The sequence below is a fragment of the Euprymna scolopes genome, chromosome 4, assembly GCF_053919585.1.
Source record: "Euprymna scolopes isolate OS-2025 chromosome 4, ASM5391958v1, whole genome shotgun sequence".
NCBI lineage: Eukaryota > Metazoa > Mollusca > Cephalopoda > Sepiida > Sepiolidae > Euprymna > Euprymna scolopes.
The window spans coordinates 143,258,133-143,266,558 of record NC_136485.1 but is presented as its reverse complement, the minus strand read 5'-3'; the positions used below and the strand labels follow the sequence as shown (position 1 = coordinate 143,266,558).

At 33.9% G+C, this 8,426-nt stretch overlaps 1 protein-coding gene across 2 annotated transcripts in view; it reads right to left on the bottom strand.

Moving 5' to 3' along the window:
- The window catches only part of LOC145269567 (neuropeptide FF receptor 2-like), a 390,189-nt gene that overhangs the window by 140,590 nt on the left and 241,173 nt on the right, over positions 1 to 8,426 (bottom strand). The window contains exon 1 of one of the 2 annotated variants that reach the window (XM_080125318.1): positions 1,249 to 3,121. The exons of the other annotated variant lie outside the window; for it this stretch is intronic. The gene's annotated coding sequence lies outside the window, so the exon portion shown is untranslated. Of the gene's footprint in view, positions 1 to 1,248; positions 3,122 to 8,426 lie in introns of those variants that run through there. 2 annotated transcript variants of the gene reach the window in all.

Here is an 8,426-nt window from a genome sequence, read left to right as displayed (position 1 = left end):
TTTTTATTTCCATGCATTAGGGGCCAGGCGCGAACGCAAACCCCACAATTTTTATGAACCACCGTTCTGCCAGATCAAACATACTCATTCCTGATCCTGATTACATCTTCTATCATTATATGTTATCAGTTTTTTTTTAAATAGTCAATTATATAAAAGTCTAATCGTGACCAGACACACACAAACACACACACACACACACACACACACACACGTCCAGTTTTATATTATATATATATATATATATAGGGAAGAGCCAGAAAGAGTTAGAGAAATTCTTTAAGAGGTGATTGATCGAGCTAATTAAACTCAACAAATTTAGGAGGAGCTTTTAAAGGAGATGAGGAATAAACGAACGACACATAAGAATATATACTAATGCATATAAATTTAATGAATATATACTAATGCATATAAATTTAATCAACAGGGAGATTACACCTATTAGGATAAGCAAACCTCTTTATGCCTAGATATTTCGTAGCCTAATGCTTCTCATCAGAAGAGTGGAGAAGCTGCTTGGTAAAATATTAGGGTGCAACGTCTGGGGCGATAACTACATTAGGAGCGAAATGATAGAGGTGAGAGGAGGAGCGTAATATGTTGGAAATATGAGGGAGGGGGATAATTAATGCGGGAGCGAAAGAAAATTGTTCCAATCACCCCGTGGATATAGGTGGTATGCAAAATGATTAAGGAATTTGCGATATATATATATATATATATATATTATATATATATATATAATATATTATATATATATATATATGGCATTTAATCTACACAAAGTATTCCGCGTTTCATTCTCATGAGAATTCGTCAGGCTTATGCATAAACCTGACGAATTTTCACGGGAATGAAACGCGGAATATTCTGCGTAGCTTAATTGCCATATATATTTTTATAACTTACTACCTAGCTCTACATATATATTGAGCACTATATAAGTAAATACTGAAAATTTACGCATAAAATTATATTTTCGTATATTAATTTATGTGATTCAATGAAGTATATATATATATATATGTGTGTGTGTGTGTGTGTGTGTGTGTGTGTGTGTGTGTGTGTGCGTGTGTGTGTGTGCGCGCGCGCGTGGAAGAGAGAGACAGAGAGAGAGAACAACGGAAAACGTGAGTGGGGAGACATAGTTTAAGAAACATTCTTATAAACGGAACCTCCAACATCCTTTTGAAAGCACACATATTTTTATAGCTTGAGACACACAAAAGAAAAGGCATACATTACCTGACGAGCCTTCGGTAGATCTTTAATCAGAGGGTCTTTTAATCCGGAAAAACGCGATAATCCCAGGGAACGCCTTTAGTTTAACGCACACTGTGTAATCCTGATCATTTAGTTTGGCTTATTCCTTCAACGAAATTGTTATATCCGAATTGAAATTCCATGAAAACTAGTTCAATAACCAAGTGGTATTCCGAGCATCTGTTATTTTATTTTTAAACTATAAATTATTTATAGATTATTCATTTATATTAATTGAGTTTATGTTTAAAATAAACACTTTGGACTTCATTAGATCGTTTTAAAATTCAATTTATTAGATAAAAAATATATATTTCTTATAGCTACCCCAGCGGCGTTAGTTTGTAATTCTTTTTTTTTAAACTTACATTTATTTATATAAAAAAAGAGTCATTTAAAATTCTGAAGCTCAGTAATTGAGGGTATGTTTTAGTATATATCGTACATCGTATATACAGAAGTTCCGAAAGTTGAGATTTTGACTATAAGTGTGTATACTTACGTATAAACACAAGCGATAGCATTTGAAAAGTAAATGATAAATAAAAACGAAATGGATTACTAAGATCTCAAATGTTATCCATACAAAACAGAAACATGTTTGGTCAAATAAAACTGATCCACGATGTACACTCTACAAAGTTTCGATCCGAATGAAAAAAAACATCTACCAAAAACAATTAGGTATATACTAACATGGAAATAATAGAGTTATATCTTAACAATTGTATTTCGCTTGTAGAATGAAAGAAATGTACGTTTACGCTCGTACATTCCTCGCTCGTATATTAAACCTGTATATAGATATTTGTTTTTCTTTTCGAATGCCAGCGTGTCTCTCCGCTTAGTCGAGCGCTCGTAAGCATGTGCGTGCTACTATGCGACGTTTCGCGCGTAATCCTCTTCTGTTCCTGTTATCTGCCAGCGCGTGCGTATGTACGTACGTACTGGGGGCGTGCGTATTATTCCGGATTCACTTCGCCTTTTTTTTTTCCTTTTTTTTTTTTTTCACTTATTGGGCGTCATATGCGTGCGTATCCTATTGTGTCTATATCTACAGACAATGGGCAGATGTTGCTACTCTACAATCCGTTGAACCTCACCGTTAAGAGATGCGTGCTGGTTTGGTGGTTCAGCTGGCGGGAAGAGGGGCACAGGTTCTAAAGGACAAGGCGTGACAGTGACAGTAGTTGTGGCGAGGTTGGAGGTGGTTGTGGAGACATTGGATACATCACTTCTTTCTTCTTTCTTTCAGGTTAAGGAGGAGGGAGCAATTCAATGAATGTGCCACACTTCACTGGTATTAAGGAAGGCTATTTCTCAGGGATTTTACGATCCCCCTCTCCGTTTTTACCAAGGCAATTTATTCGGATTTTAATCGAAAATCAAAATTACATTATTTTTCTGATTCACATTAAAACAAAATAAGTGAGATAGTTACTTGATCATTAAAATAAACGTATGGAATTCTAATAAATTATTTCTTCTTCCATCTCCCTATCATCATCAAACTGTGTACCTATCTACGCGGCTTCTTATGTTCAACTAATACGTCTCTTTCTAAATATCTCTTGGCGTCAGACTGTTTATTATCTATCTTTATATCTCTGGCCAAGTATTCAGTACCAAGCTTCATCTGGCTAATACAGATATATACAATTGTGGAAACCAATACAGTGGGGCTGCTTCCTAGTTGACGAAAACATGCCCATTTTCAAAAATAATGCGAATAAGTTCTTCTTGAGCCGTCCTCTTAAATGATCTAGCAAAGATGCGCCATTACTAATCAGATGTCTCGCAATCTACCTAATATTTAACCCTTATCCTATGAGTGGCCTCCGGGCCTTCTTAAGAGGTCAATCTCCTCTCTCCCAGTAAAATAACAAAACACACACACACACACACACACACACACACACACACACATAACACATATATATGCATATATATATGTATATATATATATATATATATATATTATTTTAAAAATATAATTATCCACTGACATGTGTTTCGTCGTCTACGACTCGTCAGAGTGGCTGAATCTAGCGAAATAATTATATTTTGAAATACCGATTTTGATACTGCTCCCCATGTGAGGGTACAAAATTAAAAAATTAAAAGAGAGAATTATTCCCAACTCGCATTTAGGTAAAAATGCATTTTCGTATATAATTGAATTCATTCAAGACGTATCGCAAAAACAAAAACAAATAACATATATATATATATATATATATATATATATATATATATATATATATATATATATATATATATATATAGTGTTTAGACAATTAATCCGAATCGGAATTGGGAATCGAGAAAATCGGAAAATTTGGGTTATCGGAATCGGTATCGATATCGTGAAAATTTGTATCTTTTTCCGATTCGAAAACGATTCCTTTAATCCTCTCTTTGTTATTTGATTTTATTTAAAACAGAACATCCCACAGCTGATAGTAATTATAAAACCATAAATATTTATCTATTTTAAACTACCATTCAAGCAAAAATCCATAGATCACCCCCACATTATTTGAGAAAATATCTGCAAATTTAAAATGTGTGTTTAGGGTAATCGCAAAAATAGCATCTTTTCAGTAAATATATAGTGATTTATGAAGCACCCGAATCCGCATCGGTAATTTTATTGGAATCGGGAAATTAATAAGGAATGAGTAATTGTATCGGAATCGGTAATTTAATAAGGAATCGGTAATTGTATCGGAATCGGGGAAAAAATGTTGGTATCGTCCCACCACGAATATATATTTTCTTTTTATTTTCGCATAAACATTAAGGTATCGATACACACATTACATACATATTCATATTTTACATAAAGGTTTAGGTATCGCTATGCAATCATGAGTATGTGTGGGACAACTAGTTATAAATAACTAGAGACATCATCAGATGATGTTGCTTTTCCAAAGATTCAGTCTTAAATCTTTAAATTAACCCTATGTAAATATATATAATAATATAAAAGTATATATATATATATTTATTTTTTTTTTTTATTCAATTTTCACCCCATCTACTTCAAAGTGGCACTGTGCCTTGTTTGGGGTGAAAATTGAATAAAAAAAAAAATAAAAAAAATATTATACCAATATTTATAAGACAATCCCAATCCTTGACTAATTACAAGAAACCTTCTCTGCCACCAATAGCAATGGCCAGTGACTCCCTGTCTGAGAGTACATCTTTCAAACTGCTTGGCCTAACGTTCACAGGAAACATGAGATGGAACAATTATATGGAAAACATTGCCAGCGCTGCTGAGAAAAAGGTAGGCTCTCTCTACCGTGCTAGAAAAGTTCTGACACCTGAAAGTATCCTGTACCTCTATAAGGCCACCATCCGCCCATGTATGGAGTATTGTTGTCACATTTGTGCTGGTGCATCTGCTACTAGTCTCTCGCTCCTAGACAAAATTAAAAAAAGAGTCGCAAATCTGATAGGCCCTGAACTGGCATCTAAGCTTCAGCCTCTGTCCCATCGACGAAACGTTGCATCCCTCTGCCTGTTCTACAAGTATTTTAATGGTGGATGCTCTAACGAACTGCAGACACTTGTGTCCCCACGACGTAGACAACCTCGACAAACCCGACAGGCAGCTAAATCTCACCCCCACACAGTAGAGATCCCTAGATGTAAACGATCTTTCTACTCTAGTAATTTCTTCTTCCCCAGAACCGCTAGACTCTGGAATTCCATTTCAATTTCCTGCTTCCCCAACTGTACTGACATGCAGAAGTTCAAGTGCAACGTGAACCGACATATTGCTGCCCAAATCCCAACATAGTGCCCAGTAGTTGCTGCCCCTGATAGTAGCCCCCTACACGAAAGTGGCAATGCGCCTTGTTTGGGGTGAAAATGTAATAAAAAATAAAAAAATAAAAAGTTAGACAAAGAAAAGCTCAATATCGAAGATAGAACAATAGTACAAAGGTACAATTGTAGTTAAATTGCGTAAATTAAAAAAATAAATAAAAGAAATTCATTTTTACGCAAAGGAATACAAAATTTAAGTGTTTTTCGTTAATCCTTGCTTTGTTTAGGCTTTCATCTAAACTTTTTAGTTTGTCAATATTTGCGCTGAATTTGGAAAAAACAATGCTTTGGTATTTACTGAGTTATTTGTTGAAAATCCATAGATAAAAGCAAAAGTTCAAAATTTTGTATTCCTTCTTAAAAGAATAAATTTCTCATAATTTTATAAATTTATTGAATTTAACAGCAAATGTTTATTTATATATATAGTAGCAGGGGTACCCGGCGTTGCCCGGGTGTTTGGAGGTGTCTGTGGTGCTAAATAAAAAAGAACCTGAGGGGGGTAGGATCGAACCCGAAGATCTGAGGCGAAGTTTGAAAATAAAATCGGATAGAAATAATGAGTTACTGAAAGATGTTTGAATTTATTTAAGTAAGATCCAAATTGACAGGTGCGCGCACGGAAGTGTTTGAGCGTTACGACGACGGCGACGACGACGACGACGACGGCGACGACGACGACGACGACGGTGACGACGACGACGACGACGACGACGGCGACGACGACGACGTAGGTTTGTTTGCTATAAGCGAAGTAAAAAAAGAAAACAACGTTTTAATTAAGCGGGGGGCGTAATCAAAACATCGAAAAAAAAACGCAAAAAAAACTAACGTAAGGAAAACGAACGATGAAAACAGAACGAACACGTGAAAAATGGCTTAAATAAGCTAGTTTCGATATTAAAATTTAAAAAATCAGTGGGTACCCGGGTATTTTTGGGTGTGTGGTCAGGGCTAGCTAAGCGAAGTAAAAAAACAACAGAAAAACGAACGTTACGTGAAAAATGGCTTAAATAACACTGGTTCAATATTTAAATTTAAAAAATCGAAAAAAAAGAAGACATCTCCCACCACAATTCGAACACAAAACGTTTAGATAATGAACCAATGCGCTAATCAACTGACCTAAGTCGACGTACATGAAATTTGTACAGTTTTTCAACTATTTAAAGTGAATCAGGTCATGACGTCATCGGGCGCATGCGTAGAACCGCTCGTCGTCACAAGAAGACTGTTTTTGTTAATCCCTCCTGTCGAAAATTGTCGATTTCGGGGTGAAAAAAAATCAACGTTTTTGGCCAATTTTTCGATATTTTTCGAGCGAAGGATGGGGCTTCAATATGATACCAGGTTTGTGAATTTTCGTCGTGTTTGTCGAAAGGTTTTAGCAGACACATAAACAACATACACACATACATACATACATTTTCACTTATATATATATATATATATATATATATATATATATATAGATAGATAGATAGATAGATAGATGGATAGATAGATAGATAAATGTATGAAAAATTAATGGGAAAAGTATGAAAGTTTGTAGCTTTTCCTTATTCATTTTTTATTGGGTGACATGTAGGAATACAACAATTCTTTTACCAAAAAAACTTTTTTTTTTCCAGAACAATTTCGACCATAGTTTCGGTTATTCTCAGTGTAATAGTGGATATATACGTGTACGAGAGAGAAGGTAGTAGAAGTCGAAGGTGTAGTCAATAAGAATGTTTTGTGTAATTATATATATATATATATATATATATATATATATATATATATATATATATATATATATATATATATATATATATATGATAAACACTTCGTCTTGGCAGCCGTCTCAAACGCATATCTTATTTTTCTTTTATTAATATTATTGGAATTTTTCCCCTTTTCCTTGTACATATTTGTGAATTATTCCACGGATTTCGGCATTTTAGATAATTTTGGACCATCTTCCAATTGCTTCATTTCCTTGGATATTACTTAATATTTAAGACCTTCTTGGAGTTATATTTTAATAAACAATAATATTTAATTAACTTTCTTGGGGTTAAATTTTTGGATTTTACCGTCATTGGATAATTTACCTTTCACCAGACTATCTATTCACGTGAAATCCCTTTTTTCTTCACCATATTCCCTCTGCTTAACTTTTTGTTATAAAGTAAGATCTTTGACTTACTTGTAGTTCAATCAAATACTTTTGTACGAATTATCCGATCCCGCATTTTGCTAATTCCTACCCACTGATGAGAAGGAAAGTATTTCTTCGAAACTCCGCGTATTAAGGACTATCCACATATTAAGTGTTTCCTTTTCAGATTAAATACGTTTTTAACTCTTTTTCAAAGTGTTTTTAACATGTTTTACTAACTATTTGCTCTTATATATATATGCATATATACATATATATTCAAGCACGCATATATATATGTATACACACACACACACACATATATATATATATGTATGTACGCCCATACACACATACTAATACAATAAATATTTATATGTATCCAGCTATTTCTATCTCTATTTCTTTCAATATATATATATACGTAGGCACGTACACACATACCCATACTATTAGTATATATATGTATCCAACTGACTCTCTCTCTCTCTCTATTGCTTTCTGCATGTATATATATATATATATATATATATATATATATATATATATATATATATAATGCAATAATAATACTTGATTTACTAATGAAAATACATTGGATTATGTATTTATATTGTACTAGCAGGGCTACCCGACGTTGCTCGGGACCGTATAAACAATGAAAAAACAAAAGCAAATATTGAATATATGTTTTATTCTTAGGGGAGAGGTATCTTTCATCTCAAGTTTTAGCGTTACAAACAAACATTTGTCTTTTATATATATAGATAATGACAGGTTTTTTGGGCCCCCCTCGAAGATAACTGATCAGTTGACCAACTTCTAGTGGTCTGTTTGACGTGAAATGTCGATATTTGTCATCCGGGTGATGGGGCTTCGATATGATACCAAATTTGTCAAGTTTGGTTCCGTCTTTCAAAAGTTTTAGCGTTACAAACAAACATACATACATACACACAGACGTTTGGCTTTTATATATATAGAAGACGGTATTTTCCAGAACTATGAGAAACCTTTCGAGCAATTCATTAGACTGGATGAATGAGTTTGGAGCACATCAACTTATACTGTTTTTACTTATTACTACTAGTGGGATCTGTGGAAATTCAAGAGGGGACTTATTCATAATGAGGAAAGTATTCTGTAGATGTTAAGTTTAAATAGGAACGCTCTG